The sequence below is a fragment of the Mirounga leonina genome, unplaced genomic scaffold (genome assembly GCF_011800145.1).
Source record: "Mirounga leonina isolate KUSES-001 unplaced genomic scaffold, KU_Mleo_1.0 Mir_55, whole genome shotgun sequence".
NCBI classification, from domain to species: domain Eukaryota; kingdom Metazoa; phylum Chordata; class Mammalia; order Carnivora; family Phocidae; genus Mirounga; species Mirounga leonina.
Window position 1 is genome coordinate 8,236,090 of NW_023270816.1, and position 24,314 is coordinate 8,260,403.

A 24,314-nucleotide genomic window follows, 5' to 3' on the forward strand; every position below is an offset into this window, starting at 1 on the left:
CGGAGTGGCAATCGGAACGGTCCTCATTCATCGTCCTGGTGCAAGAATTAGTTAAATGAAGTATGTAAAACCCTTAGCTGATCACCCTTTTGGGGTCAAGAAAACAGATATTTCACTCCCATCTGAACATCTGCCTTACATCAAATCATTTAACCAATCTAGAATTAGGATTTCTGGGCACAGTGAATAAGCTGCTTTCAGATGGCCTGTATCTTGAACTTTTTTTTTTTTTTTTTTTACTGAAATTACAAAAAGTAAATTTTTGTTTCAGTAACAGAAATCTATTTTTAAAATTGAACAGAAGCTCCGGGTAGTAAAATAGAGTTGTCTGTAGACAGACATGCTTAGTTAATACACAGTATTTGAAGTTCCATAGAGACTAATTGTGCTCTAACAAAACCACTGGGCAGTTTGTGACAAGTATAATTGACAATAAAAATTCACAACTGTCTTAGAAGACTTGCTTCCTTGGAGCTATTATTAATGAGAATCAGTTTCAGGAGTGAGAAAAAGAGGTTTTAAAAGTGATGTGAATTACATATCCCAGCTGCATAATGGCAGTAAAGCAATGACTGTCCATATCTTGGGTAATTAGGAAGAGTGGGCCTCTGATAATCAAGGTTGATTTTTTAATTTTTAAGTCCGTGAGGCATGAGGGAGCTGTACTATGTACTTGAATAAAACAGTATGTATTAATGGTCACTTAACAAAAAAAATCCTCTTTATTTTCTTCCAAATCACTTCTTAACTTAAATATTGTAACAATTTTATAATTAATGATACCTCAATAAAACTCAAAATAAAAATATAGATCCCCATGCCCTGTCAAAAAAAACCTAACTGAAAATATTTGTGTGGTTTTTGTTGGTTTTAACGTGAACCCATAAACTAGGAGCAGTAGAAGAAAAAGACCAGATCCATGTCTTGGAAATGTTCTTCCTCTACCTTAGATATGAAAGAACGTAGAAAAAAGACATGGCCAGCCCCCGTTCCCTCCATTCTCCACTCTGGATGTGATAGGGCAAAGCAGAAATAAATCCTTACAAATACTTTTCTCTTAAGATGTCCTCATACCCGCCATTCACAGAAACCTGGATGAAGCTGGCGTTCAGCAGCGCCCCCCTCCCCAAGACCTGTGATTGGAAGGACCAAGCCCTGAGCCTTTCTGTGTTTGCTCATGAAAAGCTGTACTTTTTATGAAATCTCTTAGTAGCAATTATTATTTCACGCTAATAGGGTCCTGACTCTCACCATATTGTAAAATAATAATTACAAGTTATCACCTTTCAAGTGCTTAATTAAGCTTACTTGTAAGACTTGTAAAATAAACACTTGCCCTGGGGAAATAAGGTCTTTAAAATGATCACGTAGCTGGGCAACTCAGCGACAAGCTCTCTGTGTTTAAACAAGTAGTTCTCAGAAGACTTCTCTCCATCAATGTCATTTTACCATCACTCCAAGATATTGCTGTTAGAATCACTCTTTTCCTGAAAATACAGGACAAAAAGCAGGGTGTCTAGTCTTTATTATCAAACAAGCTTCAAAGCTGTTCTTTACCTAGTAATTTGGAAGAACGGCTGAGAAACCATGGTTTAGATTCGGGAACCATGGGGTAAAGGGAAGTGATGGTGCAACCATAGGAGGGAGGGAAGTGTCCCACCTCCAGAAGAGGGAGGATGGATGGAGACTGGGGGTCTCCTGAGTGCCCCCCCCCTTAGCCACCCCACTCATTCAGCACTTCGGAAGGGCGTGGCGGAAGTAGAAACGTGCACAGAGATGCTGGAGCCTATTTTCCAACAATCTTCTTCCTGCTGCTTGCTCTGTTGCTCTGTACACGCAGGACTGACTGTCCACGGTATTGGAGTTCCTGTCCCGAGGCAAGTTCCAGCGAGGAACATGAACCCCACATCCTAGAGAAATCAAGCCCTGGATGGAGCCCCAATGACTCAAATAACGCCAGATGAACCAGCTCTGGGGGAAAACTTGAAAATACTCTTTGACAATAAGGTAGTGCTAGAAATGTCAGGAAAATTATTTTTAAATTTCAACATCAAAAAGACTGGGTAAGTTCTTTTGGGAAGATGGAGGTGTCCAGAAGCAATTTTTCTCCAGCAGATTTCCTACTTCAAAAATGTTTGTTTAGTTTTTGAGAAAGCTATGCATTCACATCGTTCAAAGGTAAAAAACAAAACAAAACAAAACTATAAACAGTCATATATGAACAGCTCACCTCCCGTCCATTCACCATACGGCCCACTGTCCCCAAACAGCTGAGCAGTTACTGTTTTCCTTTTGCATCCTTCCAGAATTGTATGCAGATCTAAGCAAATGTGAATATGTGCTTCCCTCTGTTAGAACACAAAGTTGTGCATTGTGTATTTTTCTCTTAACATATTTCTGGGAGACCCTTCCAATTCAGTAGATAGACTTCATTCTTTTTATAACAGCACGGAGCGGTAGGTGATGGAAATAGCAAACTTTATTTCGGCATTTTCACACTGCCGGGCACTTAGGTTGTTTCTAGTCTTTGCATCTGGGGATAATGCCAGAGGGAGTCCACACTCTGGCAGGCTGTTTAAAGCTATTCAGAGCGTGCATCTTCTACTTTTGATGGATTTTACCAGACTGCTCTTCGTTGGCAATGTACAACTGTGCCTGTTTTCTTAAAATCTTGTTTTCAAGTCTTACACGAAAAATGACACCTCAGTGGAGAGGCTGAGTATCGTTCTTATATGTATGGGTCACTATTATTTCCTTTTCTGTGAATTCAGTGTTCATGTCCTTTGTGGCCACCTCCCTTCTTCTATGAAGATATTAATCTTTGTTCTGGTTGATTTATGGGAGCTGAAAATTTCTTTGCCATTTTTTTCCGCTTGCTGTTTTACTTTGTTTATGGCATTAAACGAAGTTAAACGAATCCGTCTTATCTTCTATGGCTTCTGAATTTTGAAATATAGTCAGGCCATTACTTCGCTGGGTTTATACGAGAATTCTTATATTTCTTCTAGTACTTTTATGACTTCATCTTGAAAAAATTTAAATCTTTTATTCATTTGGAATTTATCCTGGGGTACAGCATGAAATATTGATCCACGTACGGCTTTTTCTAGATGGCAACAGTATTTTCCGACACCATTTATTGATTGGTCCTTTCAGGGGATACAAAATTCTCTCCTGTGTTTGGGCCTATTTCTGGCCTTTCTATTCTCTTGCATTGACTTAGGTATATCCTATGCCTTTCTTGTTGTTTTAATTACTGAGGTTTTGTAACATGTTTTAATATCTGGTAGGGCAATTTTCAATGTATTTATTTTGCCATGTGACCTTTAGAATCACCTAATCTCGTTAAAAATAATTTTCATCTGTTTATTGGAATACTGATTTATAAAATAATTTAGAGGGAAGGAGCAACTTTACAAGGTTAATTTTTTTCCTGAAAAAGGGATATACTTATTTTGATTTCTAATAATTTTCAGGCTTATTTGTAGTTCTCTAAAACATGGCAGGATATTGAATTATCATATGCATTTTTTCTTTGATAAGTATATGTTCCTCACCCAAATCATCATGAGGAACAATAACTGGAAGGTTATGACAGATGCCAAATTATCTTGAAATTAAACACTTAAAATTAGGTTTTTATGTTTTCCTGACCTGATTTATTTAATTAAAAAAACCACCCACGTGTTTAATAAGGCAACATTGTTGCACAATCTGGTTTGTTCACAGTCTTCAGTTGCTTATTCTAGTGAGGCATGTTATTTGTCAATTTGACTTCTCATTACCACGTCATGAAGTTTTGAAAAACATTCATTTACTTACAGAAAAATAAAACGATACCAGATAGGCTTAAATTGCTGTAAATGCAGACATCTGAGGAGACAGCGTGATCTGATGCCCACAGGCTGTTGGCTAGGAACAACCCAGTGGGACACTCACAGCAGAATCCCGCAGCAGTTGTGAGACCTCGTCCTTAGAGCAGGTCTGTCCAGGTAAAGGAGGGAAACTTTTCTGGGACATGCCCAAAAATACATTTTTAAAAAGAAGATGAGGGGCGTCTGGGTGGCGCAGTCGGTTGAGTGTCCAACTCTTGGCTTCAGCTCAGGTCATGATCTCAGGGTCCTGGGTTCGAGTCCCGCGTCGGGCTCTGCACTCAGTGGGGAGTCTGCTGGAGATTCTCTCTCTCCCTCTGCCCCTCCCCTGGCTCTCTCTCAGATAAATAAATAAATCTTTAATAACCTCAGATGGTATTCATGTTTCCTGACAGAGTTAAGCTTCGTGACACATGACAAATTCAACTGCAAGGGCAGAAGTGTGGGGACATCCTAAATCTCTCGATCAATTCTCACTTGGCATGAGACAGGATCAGTGCAAGTGAGGACCTGCCCGCTTTTCGGGGCCAAACCATCACTTGCTGAGGTCCATTACGTGGTACTTGGCTTTTCTCTCAAGGAGCAAAAGGATGGCTCTCTGAGACCTCGGTTTGTCTGCCTCCACTCTGTGAAAACGTGGCCCCAAGGGCACAAACCCTCTCCCAGTGTGAAGAAAGGAATATTAAGGGTTAGTGTGCCACAATGCATAGCTTTGTTCAGGGGTCTCTGAAGACAGTTTCCGGCAGTATTTTTCACCTATCAGACAGATCATGAAATAGCAACGTTTGGAAAGACTTTGCCTCAAGGTGAGCTCGTCCAATCTCCTCATTGAAAATGTGGGGAGGGGCGCCTGGGTGGCTCAGTCGTTAAGAGTCTGCCTTCGGCTCAGGTCATGATCCCGGGGTCCTGGGATCGAGCCCCGCATCGGGCTCCCTGCTCCACGGGAAGCCTGCTTCTCCCTCTCCCACTCCCCCTGCTTGTGTTCCCTCTCTCGCTGTCTCTCTCTCTGTCACATAAATAAATAAAATCTTTAATTAAAAAAAAAAAGAAAATGTGGGGAAAATTAAATCCAGGGCCATCTGTGGAGGTGCCCAGATCGTGTGGATCCCTGGGCCTACACATTGGATTTAATTATTTTCCTACTCTCATCTTTTTCACTTTTATTAAACTATACTTGATATGGGCTGAAAAGCGAGCTCTAAACCATGTCTGGGAAGTAGCACTGTTTTTGTTTCTCTTCTACTTCATCTCATGTACAATTATTTTGTGCTCAGTTGCATGTATTGGTAAAAATGTGTTGAGTCAACGCTAATATTAGTTTTATAGTTTTGCACATATAGTGATTGTGATTCTAGAATAAAGCATATGTAATTTAACCCCATGACTTCTTTCCAGAAATATTTAAAAAAAATTTTTTTATTTAAGTTCAATTTAGTTCACATAGAGTGTATTATTAGTTTCGGGGGTAGAGTTTAGTGATTCATCAGTTGCATACACCCAGGGTTCATTCCATCACATGCCCTCCTTCATGCCTATCCCCCAGCTACCCCATCCCCCCACCCGCCTTCCCTAGGGAGGCAAACCCCCAGTTTGTTCCCTAGAGTTAAGAGTCTCCGATGGTTTGCAGAAATGTTTTCCTTTTGAAGAACAAGATATCTCCTAAATTATTTCATGTTCTTCTCTTTCCGTATAAAGGTAGTCCAGCTAGAGAGCTCCGTCACGCAGCTTTCTCATCTTGAATTGGAATTTAATTGTGAGTTTTTAAAATGCCTGATGGCATTCAGTTTATTTTGAGGGAAAGCAGAGCTTGGGGCTCTCGAAAGGCACCTGAGGGGCACGGAAGTAGGAGCAACCAAGAGCCCTCACATCGCCCCTCATATTATCTAACCCTTCAATACAGGCATCCTCATGGTCATTGTAAAGTGAGAACACTGGGTTCACAGACATTTAGGGACTTGTCCCAGGGCCCCCAGCTGGCAGGTGGCAGAGAAGCAACCCAGGTTGTGGGCTTGGGATCTGCGTGGTTCACAGCCCCTTCCTGCTCTGCCCCCAAAGAGGTTACACTCAAGCTGGTCAAGGCAAGTAAGAGGCAAGAAAGAAAGATGAAATGAAACTATGTTTCCCCTACAGCAGGAGGATGTAAAAGTGAGAAATCTGCACGCATGAAGTGAGTCACGTGTGCCCTCAGGAAGCCGGGAGAACAGGTCTGGGCTCGGCGACAGGAATTCCCTGTTTCGCTCATTTTCTTTACTCGGTCAGCTGGTCACCTGCAACATCTCGGCTGGGTCCATCATAATTCTGTAAGCATGTTTCTCATTTCCCCCTCAGTTTTACTGGATATACAAGCCTGGCTTTTTCTTTAAATTGGAAACGATCAACATGAGGTTAAGACATCAGGTCACAACTAGATTGAAAAAGCAGGCTCAGTTATTAGATATAAAAAGTTTAGTGTTTCGATGCAAATAATTAATGTGTATTAGAAACTAAATGCATATTTATTATATGTGCTATAATTAATAGAGCAGCTAGAGAAATACGTTTCAAAGAAAAACGAGATGTACATTATAATTATTTTTAAAAATACATCCCGCCATGTGGCCAGAACTACCTTCTGTGATAAGAAATAACTGTGTGCCCTAGTAAATGACCATCAGTGCAGTATTCCTCATGGAAATCCACAGCATGGTCTTTCTAAGTGATACCTTTTTAAAGATTCATTGCAACTTACTATCAGTGGTCACCAGATCTTTAGATTTCAGAAACATTTTAAAGAAAAGACGGGGCGGTGGAGGAGACATGAGGAACCAATTTCCAGTTTTATAGGCCTGTTCTGTAATTGTATTTTACGATCACATCAATGGATCTTGACAAATTCAGTGAATTAGAACACAAATATGTAACGATTGCAAGTCAGTAAGTATAACTCTTTAAAAATTTCACTACACCTTTTTTTTTCTTGTGTCACTTTAGACTGGGAAAAACCTTGTCACCCACACATAGTTGTTCTCCAATACTTAGCACCCCTTTTCTGTGTGGCATATATTCAGCTTTCTCAGCCAGCTCTGGGACAGTGTCTGTCCCTCTCCACCCAACAGCAGGTGTCCCTCAGTTCTGCTGCTAGCATGTCAGGCATGCAGACTCCCCGAACACACACACACACACACACACACACACCACATGAAAGAGAGTAGGAAGGAAGGAAAAGAAGAAAGAAAGGGGGAGGGAGGAAGGAAAACCAAAGAAAAATAAAAAGGAAACCTAATCCAGCAACGACAAAAACTTTTAAAGTCTGGGAAAGAGAAAAAAAGGAAATTGTTTATGCCAAAAATTGGCCACAGACTAACGCAAGGCTTGGTCCAAACTCTGGTGACTCACTGACCCATATGGGATTAGACCTTGCAAGACATAGTCAGTGCTCATTAGTGGCTGGTAAGTTCCCGCAGTTCTTGGAGGAGTGCCTAAAGGCGCCCCAGACCTCCGCGTTGGTGGACACGCACCCCCCCATCACTGGCATTCACCCTCCCCACTGCCATCAGCTCACCTAAATTTCTTCTCTCCTTAAAGACATCACCGTCATGTTTTTTCCTGACAATTCCGCCATGCTATTTCTTTCATTCGGGGCGTTTTGTTGAAATGTTTTATTTCACTTGTCATTTCGTATGCTCCTGTCCTACCAGTGAACCAGATAACAAGGTCTCAAACGACAGCACCCAGCCATACTGGTGTGGCTGTGTGTTACTCACACTACATTGCAGGACACAAATATTTCAATATTTGTGCGTTCTACGTCGTCTCACCATGAGCTGGAGGCACAGAAAACCTTTTGTACGTAGTAAGAGCTGTCTCTTGATGAAGCTGGTCCAGGTGCCGTTTGAGCCATGCCCTTGTAGCAGTTCATTTAATCTTGACAACAATCATTAAGGTAGAAATAATCCTTTCCATTTTATTATTCCCCTTTTTACACACGAGGAAGCCAAGGCCCAAGATCCCTCAGCTAGTGAGCGGTGGAGTGAGTAGAACGCTTGCTATGCTTGTGGGGTGAAATGCTGCCTTTACAGAATAAAATTCAGTTCAGCATAGATTGTAGGAGAAAACCCAGGAGAACCGCGGGGTTTGCTTGTGGCCAGAGCAGTGTTGCAGAGGGTTTAAACGTTTCGGCTCTGCCACAGAAAGACCTGGGGTCTGAATCCTTGCTCTGATACTTCACTGTTGCCTTTGGGCATTTTACTTACTGTTTGGAATCTGTCCTACCACCTGGAAAATAAGGAATATTAGTACTTTCCTCTTATGCTCTCGAGAAATGAGAGATATTATAAACCAATTTAGGAAAATCACACTGGTTTTGATATGTTCTACTGTTAAAAATCTGTTTGCAAAAAAATATCAAACGCTGTAGATGGGGCGATGTTACTATGATTATTATCCTTTTTGGAGAAATCTGCAGAGTTTAGATATAGCCTTTATTATAATCTGTAGCAATTAATTTAAACAGTGAAGTAATTTGTTGAAAACTTTCCATTTCTGGTTTTAAAAATCTAGTTTAGAGTCCAGTGATTCGGCGGGAGAAGATGGTGACCGTGTGGGATGAGGCTGAGCAAGATGGAATTGGGGAGGAGGTGTTCAAGACATCCACAGAAGAGATTATCCAGCACACACAGCTGCTGGACAGTGAGCTCAAGATCATGAAGAGTGAAATATTGTGAGTTACCCACGAACTCCAAGCCATGAAGGACAAGATCAAAGAGAACAGTGAGAAAAATCAAAGTGAACAAGACCCTGCCATACCTTGTGTCCACGTTATCAAGCGTCTAGATGTTGATCCCAATGACCAAGAAGAGGATGGTGCCAATATTGACCTGGATTCCCAGAGGAATGGTAAATATGCAGTGATCAAAACCTCTACATGACAGACATACTTCTTGCCTGTGATTGGGTTGGTGGATGCTGAAAAGCTAAAGCCAGGAGACTTGGTGGGTGTGAACAAAGATTCCTATCTGATCTTGGAGACCCTGCCCACAGAGTATGACTCTCGGGTGAAGGCCATAGATGTGGATGAGAGGCCCACAGAACAATGTAGTGACATCGGAGGCCTGGACAAGCAGATTCAGGAGCTGGTGGAGGCCATTGTCCTGCCAATGAACCACAAGGAGAAGTTTGAGAACTTGGGGATCCAGCTTCCACAAGGGGTGTTGATGTATGGCCCCCCAGGTACGGTGAAGACCCTGCTGGCCCGGGCCTTTGCCACACAGACCAATGCTACCTTCCTGAAGTTGGCTGGCCCCCAGCTGGTGGAGATGTTCATTGGGGATGGTGCCAACCTGGTCCAGGATGCCTTTGCCCTGACCAAGGAGAAAGCTCCATCCATTATCTTCATTGATGAGCTGGATGCCATTGGCACTAAGTGCTTTGACAGTGAGAAGGCTGGAGACCGGGAGGTGCAGAGGACAGTGTTGGAGCTTCTGAACCAGCTGGATGGGTTCCAGCCCAACACTCCAGTAAAGGTGACTGCAGCCACCAACAGGGTGGACATCCTGGACCCCGCACTGCTCCGCTCAGGCCGTCTGGACCGGAAGATTGAATTCCCCATGCCCAGCGAGGAGGCCTGGGCCAAAATCATGCAGATCCACTCCCGCAAGATGAATGTCAGTCCCGATGTGAACTACAAGGAGCTGGCCCGCTGTACGGATGACTTCAGTGGGGCCCAGTGCAAGGCCATGTGTATGGAGGCGGGCATGATCGCACTGCACAGGGGTGCCAAGAAACTCACACACAAGGACTACACGGAGGGCATCCTGGAGGTGCAGGCCAAGAAGAAAGCCAAACTGAAGTACTACGCCTAGGAAGTTGCCCACCACACCTGCTCCCTGGTCTGGTGCTGGGTAAAATTCATAATAAAAGATGGTTGCAGGTCAAAAAAAAAAAAATCTACTTTATTTTTCTAAAACATCTCCTCTGAAACTGCAAGAAAAATCCTTTTAAGGGCAGAGTCAGTAAAATATCAGTAGGTAAACAACAAGGAACCTTTCTTAGTTCCTAACTGTAGAGCCTGTCCTTCCACCTTACTTACTATATGTCCCCGTCTCCTCGTCCCCTCTGCTGCCTGTCCACAGTCATCCCCGGTGAGAAGCATAAGGGAATGGGTGTGTACGAGAAGGCAGATTCTCCATCATTGACAGGTTAGGATGACTGGAACCCAGAAAAAAGGGTTTATTTCTAGCTGCTTTTGCACATCCTGTGCATGGTATGATAATCACTAATATTTACCTGAAATAAAATGTTTAGCCTAGAAAGAGCGTGCTTGCCTTGATAGCTTCATCCTTATCTATGCTTGTTACCTAGTTACATGCTGCTTACAAGGCCTTAGAAGAGTTTTGTTGGAAGTTTGATTTGTCTTGTCCTCACTCTTAATCTGGCACCAAACTAAGGCGGAGTGCCCGGCTGAAAAACCCCACGTGCAGTGTAGACTGTGTGTGATCTGGAGACCCTAGCAGATCATCCTCAAGCGTTGGGCAAATTAAGGTCAATTCTGCACGCTGTTGTTTTGTTTTGCAACCTAGTTGAGTTGTTTATTTCTTATGCCCACACTTTTATTGTTTATTTGTCACGTGGACAACACTTCCTGCTGGCAGTCTGTCCAGGCGGGGATTTTCTCTAACCCAGGAAATGAAGTCATCCGACATCTCTGTCCCTGTCTCTGCAGGGACTCCGCCTCCCCTTCCCGAGAGAAGCAGGCACTTCGGAAGTATTTATTTCAAGACAGATGCAAAGATGGTGGCAAATAAATAGAAATAAATGTGCTTAATAGTGTACCAGGGCATGCAGAATCATTCCATTTCTGCAGAACTTTGGAGACGTGTGAGAACTCGATGTGATTCAGGGCTCTTTTTATATAGCCACGGAAAGATTATATAACATGCAATTTTGACTAAAAAAGATGCTAACTACTTGAGTCTTTCAAACTTTTTATTGTTTTATAATTGATTTTCTGGCTCACAAATAACACGCTCTATTTCTAATTTATACTTTTAGCTAAAGTGAAAAGAGATGCCTTCTCATGTTTCTACATAAAAACACGGACTTGATCTCATGATCATTTCATTCTGTACTTGCACTTAAAGGTTTTCCCTCTCAGTTTCCCTAAAACACTGGGTCAGATGGCATTGAAAACAAATGACATATTCTTAGGGGCACCTGGGTGGCTCAGTGGGTTAAGGGTCTGCCTTTGGCTCAGGTCATGATCCCGGGGCCCTGGGGTTGAGCCCAGCATCCAACTGATTTCCTGCTCAGTGAGGGGTCTGCTTCTGCTGGTCCCCCTGCTTCTGTCCCCCTTGCTTCTGTCCCCCCCACCGCTTCTGCCCCTCCCCCTGCGTCTCCCTCTCCCTGTGCCCCTCCCCTCCCCCTACTTGTGTACTGTCTTTCTCTCTCTCTCTCAAATGAATAAATTACAGAAATCTTTAAAAAATTACTTATTTTTAGATTAAGGGATTAAAAAGAGAAACCAAGAATTATGTTTATATAAATATATGTTTATTTAAAATATTTGATTGAGATATAATATATACCTATATACCACAAGATGCATCCTCTATTTTTTGTTTTTATTTTTTTAAAGATTTTACTTATTTATTTATTATTTTAGAGAGAGAAAGAAAGAGAGAGTGGGAGGAGGGGCAGGGGGAGAGGGGGTGAATCCCAAGGAGACTCTGCACTGAGCATGGAGCCTGAGAGGGGGCTTGAACTCACGACCCTGAGTCATGACCTGAGCCAAAACCAAGAGTCGGTAACTTAACCGACTGCATCATGGGCCACCTGATGCATCCTTTAAAAGTGTACAATGCAGGGGCGTTTATACACTCACAAGGTTGTGCAACCATCACCACCATCTACTCGGGGAACATACATCACCCCCAAAGGAAACGGCACACCTCCGAGAATTTACTCTCTTTCCTTCTGTCCCCAGCTCCCGAGAACTGCTCATCTACTTTCTGTCTGTGGGTTCATCTATTCTGGACGTTTGACATAAGTGAAATTGTACAGCAGGTTGCCATGGTGACTGGCTTCTTCCCCTTGGCATAGAGTTCCTAAGGTTCATCCATGTTTTAGCGTGTATCAGTACTTCATTCCTTTTTATGGCTGAATAATATTCCACATTGTGTTTATCTATCAGTTGACAGACATTTGGATTGTCTCCCCTTTGGGGCTATTATTATATTGCTCCTATCAACACTCGGGAACACAAGCTTTTGTGTGACTATATGCTTTCAATTATCTTGGGTAGAGATTTACTAGTGGCTTTGGTAGGTCATAGGGTATCTCTGTGTTTAACTTTTCGAAACGGCCAAACTGTTTTCTGCAGTGGATACACCATTTTTACTTTCCCACCAGCTGTGCACAAGGGTATTCACTTCTCCACTTCCTTGCTGACATCTGATGCTGCATATTTTATGAGCCATCCTAATGGTGTGAAGGAGCTTCTCATTGTGATTTTGATTTGCATTTACCTAATGACTAATGAGGCTGAGCATCTTTTCATGTGCCTATTGGCCATCTGTTTGTCTTCTTTAGAGAAATATCTATTCACTTATAACTACTAATTATTTATCTTTTTATTGTTGAGTTGAGGAGCTCTTTATATATTCTGGACAGTAGATTCTTATCACATATGTGATTTACAGACATGTTCTCCCCCTGGGGGATGGGCTTTTCCAAGGTTGATAGCATCCTCTGAAGCACACGCGTTTTTAATTTTGATGAGGTCTGGTTTATCCATGTGTTCTCGTATTGTCTGTGCTTTCATGTGATCCTGAAAGAAACTGTTGCCTAATCTAAGGCCATACAGTTTACATCTATGTTTCTTCTAAGGGTTTTATAGTTTTAGCTCTTCCATTAAGGCTTTGATCTATTTTGGGTTAATTTTGGTATGTGGTGTAAGGTAGTAATTTGTTTGAAGTGTGCTTCACTTAGCACCCAAACGTTTCTGTATTTATAGGGAAGAAGAAGATTATGCATTAATAGTATTAGAACATCTATGGAAAGAATCCTATTATGCAGTATTTCTAAGCATGTCTGAAGTTCAACATGTCATAAATAAATGACAAATATGTAAATAATGATACTGTAGGGCTAGAAATCCAAAGAGTACTAGGGGAAAAAAGGTAGGAAGTCAAGACCCATCTCTGAAATCACTTTTCCTTGAGTGTCAGTGAAGGGCAGTGAACATGCTAACTCCACCCCAAGCCACGCTGCGTCCGTGTCTGAACCAGACCTATCGACGTTAAACCAGAGAAACACTGTGACCATAATCATCTGTGTTATTCTCACACTTTCCTCCCTTTGTCTAAAAGAAAGCCAAGTAAAACACACCAGGCACGGACTTCCACAAAGTCAAATACGTCCCACTCTAAATGAAAACAGTACAAAGAAAACTGTAAAGTGTTTATGTGTATCTTATGTTCCGCTCCGTAAATTAAGAATCTGCATGAAACTGCATCTTCGTCTCCATTACACTTTAAAAATTATTATGGAAGCATTTCCATTCTTGCCGTTTATGAAAATGTCTATTCTAGACTCATGCTGTCCAGTAAAACTTCCTGTGATGATAGAATGTTCTAGATCTGTGTTGTCCATACAGTGGCCATCAGCCATAGGGGGCCACCGAGTGCTTGAAACGTGGCTTGTCCAGCTAAGGAATTAAAATTTTAATGTTATCTAATTTTAATTAAGTTAAATTTAAATAACCACAGGTAGCTGGTGGCTCCTATGTGGACAGCATAGCTTTCCCCATCTGATAGCTCTAGTCTGCCCAAAAAACCCCACACACATGAATCTTAGAGTAGCCGGGACGGTCTATTGAAATTGTAACCTATTTCAAAAACAGGAAAAAGTCGAGATACAGCTCTTGTGGTAATTTGTATTGGTTAATTTAAACAGCAATGCATATTGCTAGAATCACTTCCTTTTTCTCTGCCAAAGGAAAGAATATATGCAGACTTCTGGCTGGATATATCCTACATGCTGCCAAGCATGTAACTAAAATTAGGCAAAAGTTTAATTGCTAATAGTTTTTTTTATACCCTGTGAAAATCTTGGAAAGCACATAATCATAGAAGTCACATTGAGATAGAAATGTGAAACATTAGCAAGTTTGTCAGTGAGCAGTGTCTGGTATCTAAACAAAGATCGTAAAGCATTTTCTAATATGGACTAGAGAAGAGGAAGGGGCCTTCGTGCTTTACTAAGGACTATCTGGCCCACTTGTTCGCAGTTTCACCTTTGCATGTGCAACAGAAATATAACAAATTATTCATGCAACATGCTATCTTAAGAATTGTGAGGGACTCTACAGACGCCAACTCCTTGTAGATAAAAGATTGTCCCTAATCTATTATGTGATTGAATTGTTCTTATAATGGAATTCCAGAAAATATTGACAGATATATTAACATCTAAGGAAACAGTTTCTCTGCTCAAAAAGGAGTCCTGGGGGCGCCTGGGTGGCTCAGTTGGTTAAGCGACTGCCTTCGGCTCAGGTCATGATCCTGGAGTCCCGGGATCAAGTCCCGCATCGGGCTCCCTGCTCGGCGGGGAGTCTGCTTCTCCCTCTGACCCTCCTCCCTCTCATGCTCTCTGTCTCTCATTCTCTCTCTCAAATTAATAAATAAAAATTAAAAAAAAAAAAAGGAGTCCTGGCTGTTGAATCATCATGTTGTATGCCTGAAACTAATATAATGTCATATATCAATTATGTCTTATAAAAATAAAAAGGTGTCCTGGCAAGATCCTAGTTTCAATATCTATTCCTGAGCAAGCCACAGAATTGCAAACATTACAATCGAAATATTGCCAAATAAAAACAAACAAAAGCAAAGCTAAATGAAGAAGTACAAAAAAAAAAAAAAAAGAGTTTTTCTTCTCGGGGCTAGAAAAGAGTTCTGAGGGCCCACTGACAGTAAATCGAAGGGCCAGATCTACTGGGTCATATTTCTGAGTGCTCAGGGACTTAGGAATGGTCAAGTCACATCTGCTCTGTTAAAAAAGAAAGCAAACATGCAGAAAGGTGTTACATGGAAAATGGGAGTCTCCCTACCAACCCCCAATCTCCATATCCACTGCCTAGATAAAACATTTTCCCTTGTATCCTTCCAGAATGTTCTCTGCACAGATATTTATATGTAATAGGCAGCCTTCTATTTCAAGAAGTTACATAAGTTTTAAGAGCTTGGATCTCTACATCAAAAACTAATGATGTATTGTATGGTGACTAACATAACTTAATAAAATTAAATTAAATTAAAAAAAAAGAAGATATGCTCTGAATTTCTGCCCCAGAAACAATGGAGTCACTTTGGACTCCTGTTCACACCACACACAGCCTGTCCTCCCAGGAGGGTGTCATGCTCATGGCTCTGGGTTCATCATCTCTGCTCTGAAGATGTTTACCAGCCTTGCAGCTGGGCTCCACACTGTCCTCCATGTCCCCCAACACAGGGATGTCACCTGGTTCTCTAACCACGTGATGTCATGGCTTCAGCACAAGGGAAGGGGGACAGTCAGGAGCAGACTCTGCCAGCCCAGCTGCCCCACCGCGGTGCACAAATCCCACCAGGCATGCACCTCTACATGCCCCGCTCACCCTGTCCATGGTCCCTGTGAGCTTCTGTCCCGGTCCCTTGTCCTTGTCCTGGTCCCTGTCCCGGTCCCCCGTCCCATGCCCTCAATCCTCACCCAAAGCCCACGCTCCCTGTGTGACACAACACAGGGGGCAGAATCTGATTGACAGACTGAGGTTTCTAGGGCAGGGCTCATGTTTTGTTCCTATTTCCATCTGTCGTGCCCAGTACAGTCAATCAATGGTTGAAAGACAGGACCCCAAATATTTGCTGCCTCTGAACTGATGAAATTGTAGGGAGCCCCAGAGAGCTCATAGCGGGGACCGCTATGGAATTACAGAGTGGAATTAAAGAGTGGAACCCTCTTCGGCACACCTGCAGAGCCCGGGAGCCTGGGGCAGGTCTGGCATCTAACCACACACGCACCAGCCCTCCAACCACGGGACCTCACAGCTGCGGGGGTCGCCAGCCCTGTGTCCTCTGGGCCTGTAGATGCCCACGGCCGGGCTCATGGGCACATCCTGGACCTCCCAGGCCCTACCGCCACTGTCTGATGTTGGGGGATGGCCTGACGCAGATCTCTGCTTACTCCCACGAAGTAAGCAGAAAATCCCACTCGTTTCCTCCCAGCTTACATTTGTCAACAAGTCTGTAAATGAAACAAACAACGGGTTTGTGAAAACGGCAAGATCTTGAGATCTTGATCTCAGCTCTGCCAAATCTCCAGTGTAAAAAGAAAGAAAGAAAGAAAAAAAAAGAGCCAACAAAGCAAAAAGAAAATTTGGACAGCCCTGCTTCCCTTCCCCGCCTCATTTAGGCTCCAGGTCAGAAGCTGGTGGCAGTCCTGGGGGGTTTGTGGACTGTGCAACCCTGTCTACACTAGAGCACCGTGGGGGCCTGATCTCGGCCACGCCTGGGTTAACTGTCGTGGCTGCTGGCGGTGGACTGTGCCCGTGGGACCCGAGTGGGGCTGGGATGGGGTGGACTGGCTCACAGAGCAGGCTGGTGGGTTCTGATCACAGCCAGGCGCTGCGGGTTTGCCTTGTCCCGGACACACCATATATAAATATATGCATGGTTGTGTTTGAAATACTTCTTTAGATTCACCTTAAATATCCCTATTACTGTGAAACTAAAATAACGTTTAACCCCGATTATATCTTATTTAAACAATGCAAAATGCTTTTGGGCCCATCGACAAGGCCAACAATAAAGCATTGTATGGTTTGAAGAAAATCTGACAAGGGTTGCAAGGATTATATTCAGAGTTCCAATGCGATGCACTTCCGTTATTAAATGCAGCGTAGTTTGGCTACGTGCTCCTTTTGCGGTCCTTAACACCCATATGTCCCTCTGTCTGGTCTAGTAAAGCCCTAGAACATAAGGGAAGGAGCGGAGCAGGCTAACCCCTCATCCAAACCCTCTGCTCTGCGGGGCTGAGCTCCCCCATTACAGCCCAGGTTCTTGGGATGGCCCTCCGCCCCTCAGCCTCTGATGCCTTCCCCTTCCTTCTGCGCTGCCCAGCCTTGCCTGCGCCCAGGAACCTGCTCCTCACCTGGGGGGCTACTTTCTGTGTCTTCACCTTCCTTGCTCTAGGTTCTAATGATTATCCTCATTTCTTTTCTTTTTTTTTTTTTTTAAAGATTTTATTTATTTATTTGACAGAGAGAGAGACAGCGAGAGCAGGAACACAAGCAGGGGAGTGGGAGAGGGAGAAGCAGGCTTCCTGCCGAGCAGGGAGCCCGATGTGGGACTCGATCCCAGGACCCTGGGATCATGACCTGAGCCGAAGGCAGACGCTTAACGACTGAGCCACCCAGGCGCCCATATCCTCATTTCTTATTAGATATTTTAATGGGAACTTTACTTTCCAAATGAATCTAGCTGGAAGAAGACCTTTAGCAGGGGGATGGGTGGGGGGTGGGCAAGCGGTCTCTTTCTTTAGCATAACAAGTGGGGCAGATTTGTGCTCCATCTTGCTGGGGAGCAAGAATGTGGAATAGAGTGAAAATCCAAAGGACAGGTATTTCAGAAGAAGCAAGATTTTAGCATTTGGAGGTGCCCAGCATGAAATAGGCCAACACCCTCCAGCCTGGCCATTTGCAGACGCTCCAGGAACGCATCGGGGCCACAAACCTCCCTTTTCATAGACATCAGTGCACTGAGTTCTTTATCCTTGGATGCCTGATTTGGTCATCAAACTCGTTCTTGTCATTTCCCTTGGTCAAATCTTTTCTTTAGATTGGCAAAATGATCTGTGGAAGCATGTATCCACACTCTGAATTTTCATTTTAAATTACTTCAGGTTCAAATTAGTGAGCTTTCACTTATTTCTACTCGAACAGCACAAATGATTGTTTTAAAATATGCTCAAGCATAGCGGGTCTTTTCCCTCTTTGGCAGAAGAAATAATGTTTTTTTTTTTCCTTGAAGACATCATTTCTCTTGTTTGTTTGAGCAATGCATGTCAACATTACGAGTCCTCTTAGAAGTTTCCACATCTGAAATAATGTCCTGCGTAAAGTTTGCCTCCTGTAGTTGTGAGAGAAATGTTTGAAAAGTGGTTCTGATATTTTGTGATGACAACTTGTTCCCTATTTTTTCCATATTCTCAACAGTATAACTTTTAAAAACTAGAAAATATTTCTCATTTCCAAATGTTTATTTTTTCTTTCTACAAATCAGATTCCAGAAAAGTTCAGATCTTCAAGTTTAGTTATTTTGACAAGGACATAGCCAGGAACCAAGGATAAGAAAGAAAGGGGGCTTCTGCCCTAAATGAGTGCCCCACCGATTAAAGGCTAGCCATGGCTTAATTAGTTTATTGTCAACATTTCCAGGTGACAATCGATTAAGAAGCAGGTAAGAGAAGAAGGAGAAGCTTTCCAGAATTGTAACCACAGGTGAGAGCAAAAATAACTGTCAGTGTGACAATAAGTAAAACCCAGGTTATCTAGATTCAAGAACTCAGAACCACACAGGGCCATTTGCAACAAGGAAAAACAGCCCTCGACCCCAGAAAAATCTCTAAAGAGATGTTGTATTGCAACTAATCAAGGGATTCAATAAGCATGTTCAACATCTTTGGGTTTTTTCTTTTCTTTTTTTTTAAGGTTGAGATGTGTATTTTTAATGTAAATTCAGTTTAATTAACATATACTTTATTACTAGCTTCAGAGGTAGAATTTAATGATTCATCAGAGATGTGTTTTTTTTTTTAAGATTTATTTATTTATTTGAGAGAGCGGGGAGAGAGCATGTGCAGGAACATGGCGGGGAGAGGGGAGGGAGAGGGAAATTCAAGCAGACTCCAGGCTGAGCGCAGAGCCTGATGCAGAGCTTGATGTCATGACCCCGAGATCATGACCTGAGCTGAAACCAAGAGTTGGATGCTCAACCGACTGAGCCACCCAGGCGCTGCCCCAGGGTTGAGATATGCTTAAGACATCATTTCAGAAAAACTTCCTTCCAAACTTTTCAATTAAAAAAAGATCTGGCAATTGTCTAGGAAATTCACTCGCGTGTACCACCAGAATCTTTAAAGAATCTCCAATGAGAGACCTTTCAAACTTAAACACTGTCTCCCTCTGAAAGCCAAATAGAAAAACAGACAACAACACAAAAGGAAAATGTGTGTAAAGTGACAGAACTTCTAAAAGTGTAAATATAAAATGAATGTGACTTGGACATGATTATCTTTAACTTTCTTTTTTTAAAGATTTTATTTGACACACAGAGAGAGAGAGAGCACAAGCAGGGGGAGCGGCAGAGGGAGAGGGAGAAGCAGGCTCCCCACTGAGCAGAGATCCTGACATGGGGCTCCATCCCAGGATCCTGAGATCATGACCTGAGCTGAAGGCTCAACCGACGGAGCTACCTGGAGCCCCTATCTTTAACTTTTGTACGTAGCATTTCAATTCCACTTTGAAAGCAACCAGTAAATAGCAAGACTCTTAGGAATAGTCTTGCAATAATAGAAATTAGAAATGCATATCTTTCAAAAGAATGTTAAGGGGAAAAATTAAATTATAGGGACATACAGCAATAATCATGTGTTTTTATGTGTATTTTAAAAGCACACATAGAGACTCTGTGTTGCTCTTGAATATGTCAAATAAATGGTCTGGAGGTGAACACACCAGGTTCCTGAGCACCATTGCTCCTGAGGGGTCAGGAGGAGGCTGGGACTCAGGATCAGGAAGAACCTTGATGTTACTGATAATCTTTCCTTCTGAAGATAATCCTGAAGACAACCTTTCCTTCTCACGACTTGAAAGCTAATGTGACAGAATAATAACTCTCCATTCTGGATGGTTAGAATACAGCTCTGTTTTATTATTTACTTTTTCTTTTTTTTTTTTTTTTAGTTTTTGTTTGTTTGTTTCTTTAATGATTCTATTAAGAAAAAAGAATTCCCCCGAGAGCTCATCTGTGTGAAAGCAGTAGCCCTGGGGAATGATTTTAAGGACTTTCAGGGGCCAGTAACTTTACATGGGGCATCTTTCTGAGTCACTGTTTAGGAAAGAACGCTGAAGACAAACACGAGCATCCTGCGGAGCGCTGTGACACTGGGCGGCAGGACCTCGGGTGGTTCTCATCCGTGCTCCTGTAAAGCAATCCACGTTCTACCAAACAGCAGTGTCTTTCCAGCGAGCCAAGTGAATTTCCAGCCTTCTAGTTTATCGCAGTACTTTTATGAAGTCGGGGGGGAGCACAAGAGCAAACCCTTCAGAAATGTGTCGGAGGCAGGGCCTGTTGCTCCAACAGGAAGTCCGAGCGGTGGTCTCCCCGGGCCGAGAGGGCCAGGTAGCCCCAGCCCGCGCAGAACAAGGGCAGTCTGTCTGCCTCCCTCCTCCAACGGCCGTAGCCGCGCTCGGTTGCGCGGCGGCCTCGCCATCACACTTCCTTAGCAACCCGTTTCACACCCTGACTTTGAAGTCATCCGCTACTTTGGCAACAGGATGAAAATTTGCCTTCGTGAACTTTTAAAAGGTCATCGGCGGGGAACAAGCCTGTTTCCTTTGACTCACCCCCGCCCCTATTCGTGAAACCTACCCACTGCGTTGCAGACAAAACCTCATTTGTTGAGGAAAAAAGAATGCACTTTTGCATTTTTAAAATGGGAATATAAAATTTTATTTGGGGGATATTAGAAAAAAAAATGTCCTAGTGTCGATTGCCCCCATTTTATGTTTATACTGCTAATCAACAAAAGAATGAAACACTGAAAGCAACTCTTTCTGTCTAAACAATTGTAAACTTTTGTGGTTTACTCTTTCATGCCAATTAGTAAAGTATACTTGTAAATCTCATAGTCTGCAAAACTACAAAAGTAATTGATATTTACCTTTTAACTAGTATTAGAATTTAAGACTGACACTTGATTTTTAGCAAGAAAAAAATGACCAATGATTATATTATTTCCAGAAAAGGACTGTTTCATGTTTCCTTTTTTTTTAGTAGGGTCCACACTCAGCACAGAGCCCAGCCCCGGTCCTGATCCCACCACCCTGAGATCAAGACCTGAGCTGAGACCAAGAGTCGGGCACCCAGCCAACGGAGCCACCCAGGCGCCCAGGATTCTTTTGTATTCTTGCAAAACTCATTTGATAACAAATTCAATCAGCTTCCACACTGCCAGAGTCTTCAAACAATTTTACCAGGTGTATTTGAGGAGAAATAGAAGAAATTTGTTAAAAGTATTGAGCAGCTTTTATTGATTATTTTCAAAACATGAGAAAAAAAATACCCAAACTGTTTCTTGTCAAAGATTTTTAGCTGTGTAATTTACACTAATTAAAATAAACTTACTATTGGGCGCCTGGGTGGCTCAGTTGGTTAAGCGACTGCTTTCGGCTCTGGTCATGATCCTGGAGTCCCTGGATCGAGTCCCGCATCGGGCTCCCTGCTCGGCAGGGAGTCTGCTTCTCCCTCTGACCCTCCCCCCTCTCATGTACTCGCTCTCTCTCATTCTCTAATAAATAAATAAAATCTTTAAAAAAAAAAAATAAATAATAAAAAAATAAACTTACTATTAAATTGATCCTTGTTAGTCTATAAATCAAGTAGCTTTTTCTTACTATTATGCATATGTATAATACACATTTAAATTTTTCTAAATTATAAAAAGGCTACCAAAATTAGAAAACTTGATGGCTCAGTCGGTTAAGCGTCTGCCTTCGGCTCAGGTCATGATCCCGGGGTCCTGGGATCAAGTCCCGCATCGGGCTCCCTGCTCTGCGGGGAGCCTGCTTCTCCCTCTCCCACTCCCCCTGCTTGTGTTCCCTCTCTTGCTGTGTCTCTCTCTGTCAAATAAATAAATAAAATCTTTAAAAAACAAAAAAAACAACAAAACAAAACCACTGACAGTTCAGCCCCGGGGGAGAATACAGCCAGAATCTCGTCTTTGTAACTGGCAGCAGTCTGTTTCTAGGAAGGATGGATGGGGATTCTGGGTTATCCTAAGCAAGCTGGCGAAGCCGGGGCCTTTCCATGGGACAGAGGCAAGGGCTCTCCTGCTCTCCCCGCAGAAAAAGTGCCAGACGTGCAAAACTGCTCTGAGGCCAAATAGATAAGATTGAATGGGTTACCACCTCTCCCCGGGGCCTTTACAGTGCAGTTTTTGTTACGTAGCATTTAATACACACAAGAGAGTATAGCTGTGAAACACAGAGCTCAGTGATAAAGCACGATGCTAAACCAGCTGTGGTGAATCGATCATCAATCATAATCATCAAGCACAGGACGAGGACAGGAATGTTTGCAGGGTCAACGCAGCTTCTACCTGCTCCTCCCCGCCTCCCTGCCTCCTCCCCGCCTCCTCCCTGCCTCCTCCCCGCCAGAGCACCTCCGTTTCCTAGATTTGTATTAATTATTACCCCCTTAAAAAAAAGGAAGTAAAAGGAAAGTTTTATCACATATGCATGTATCTCTTGAACGCTTTTGTTTAGCTTTGCTTGGTTTGGGGTCTAAAGAAAAAATGTCACCATACGGAAAGCAATCTTTTGCAATATGCTTGTTTTCACTCAGAATTTTGTTTCTAGGATCCCTCCATGTTACAGCAGGTAGAAGATGCAGCCCTTTCCACTCTGTACAACGTTTTGTGAACGGAACGGTTTTCATTCACCCGTGTTCCTGCCGATGAACTGCTGGGTTGTCTCCAGATTTGCTCGGGAGCAGGTGCTGGGGTTCCTTGAATGCTCACGCCCAGGAGCAGAGGTGCTGTCCGCCCTGTGCACGATCCACTTCAGGACGGGCGTCTAACTGTTCTCCAGAGCTCGTCGCCAAGTTACTTCCCCACTAATAACGTGGAAGGATTTCCATTGATCCATATCCTTGCCAATACTTGAAAATTTTTGTCAAACGAGTAAAGTACATCTCATTCACATTTGTCTGATTACTGATGAGGTTGAGCCTCTTTTTGTATTTTTATTGGTCATTTGGGTTTCTTCTATGAATTTCTTGATTATATCCTTCGCCCGTCAATTGGATTGTCAATTCTTAAAATTGATTTAAAGAGTCCTTTGTATACTCTAGATACTAATCTTCTGTGGATCACTGGTGTTGCAAGTGTCTTGTCCCAATGTGTGCCTTGCACTTTCTCTTTCAGGCTCTTTTGGTGAGCAGATGTTCCCAGTTTTAATGTAGCCAAGCCTTATCTATACTTTCTTTTGTGGGTAATGCTTTTAGTTTTTGTGGAGAATAGCCTTCGCTTCCCAGTGTCAGAAAGATATTTTCTTATCTTCTTGAAGTTTTAAAAGCTTGCTTTTCACATGTAAGCCTTTAATCCATCAGGAATTCATGGTGTGAGGGTGTGAGGTAAGGGTGGGGTTTTTACTTTCCCCCCATGCATAACAAAGTTCCCAAACCATCTCTTGAACGGCTTCTCCTTTTTCAAGGGATATCAAAGATCCTTTTCACTGTAACAGGAAAAGTCCTCATGTTTGGCTCACAACAACGGAAAGAAATTCTGTAGTGATGTGTGTGTGTGTGTGTGTGTGTGTAAATAAAGGTCTTTTTTTTCAGGGTAAAGGGGAACTCCTCTTATCCCGAAAGTCACATCATTTCAGCAGTTTCTTACTAGATCTACTTCAAGTCAAGTGCTACGTGTGCTATTTGTTTCTGACTGTAAGTAGTGTTCGGACTCAATGAATTCCTTTCCCAACAACTATACTTTAATGGCAAGTAAAAGACTCACAGGATTTCCTTTCTAAATATTGCTTGGCTGTTTGGGGGTGGTGCTATAAAGTTAATTCATTTTGTTTTTTGTTTGCATTTTCTGGAATTTACTGGACAGATGCTGACATCAGGCAAACTGGCAGACAAAACTCTGGGCCCCTGGCAACCTGAACTCACTTTCAACCGTCAGGGAGCAGTCTGGGCACGGAGCCCACAGGTGTCCCTTTCACCTCCTGCCTCCCCCGCCCTTCCCACGTGGCCGCAGCAAGCTCCTTCTCCAATCTGCTAAGAAAGCCACCCTGCAATTCACCGCTGCCTCTCCACCCCACAGGGCACCTGCTATGGGCCGTGCCCTGCGAGTCTCCTCGAGGACACAAAGCTTAATGAGGACGTTTTCTGCTGCCTTCACTCCTATAACCTCCTCTTCTAGAATTGACATCCCTGATTCTCACCACCCCTCTCCCACCCTCACCAGCACAGTGTGACACGGCCCCCAGTGCCCTGCCGATTCTCCACCCACCTCCAGGATGAGGTCAGGGCCTTCCTTGGAATTTTCCACTCTGCCCTTCTTACTGACATCTTCCTGACCCTCAGCATCATTTCATTCACTCACTGATGAGTCAACACTCTAGCACTGAATCAGTGATTTTTAACA

At 43.0% G+C, this 24,314-nt stretch overlaps 1 pseudogene across 1 annotated transcript; it reads left to right on the plus strand.

Annotated features, from left to right (window-relative positions):
* Positions 1-8,422: 8,422 nt before the first annotated feature.
* On the plus strand, positions 8,423-9,796 carry LOC118001920 (annotated as a pseudogene). Its single transcript, XR_004676883.1, has one exon. The product of XR_004676883.1 is annotated as a 26S proteasome regulatory subunit 6A-like (transcript).
* Positions 9,797-24,314: the final 14,518 nt, after the last annotated feature.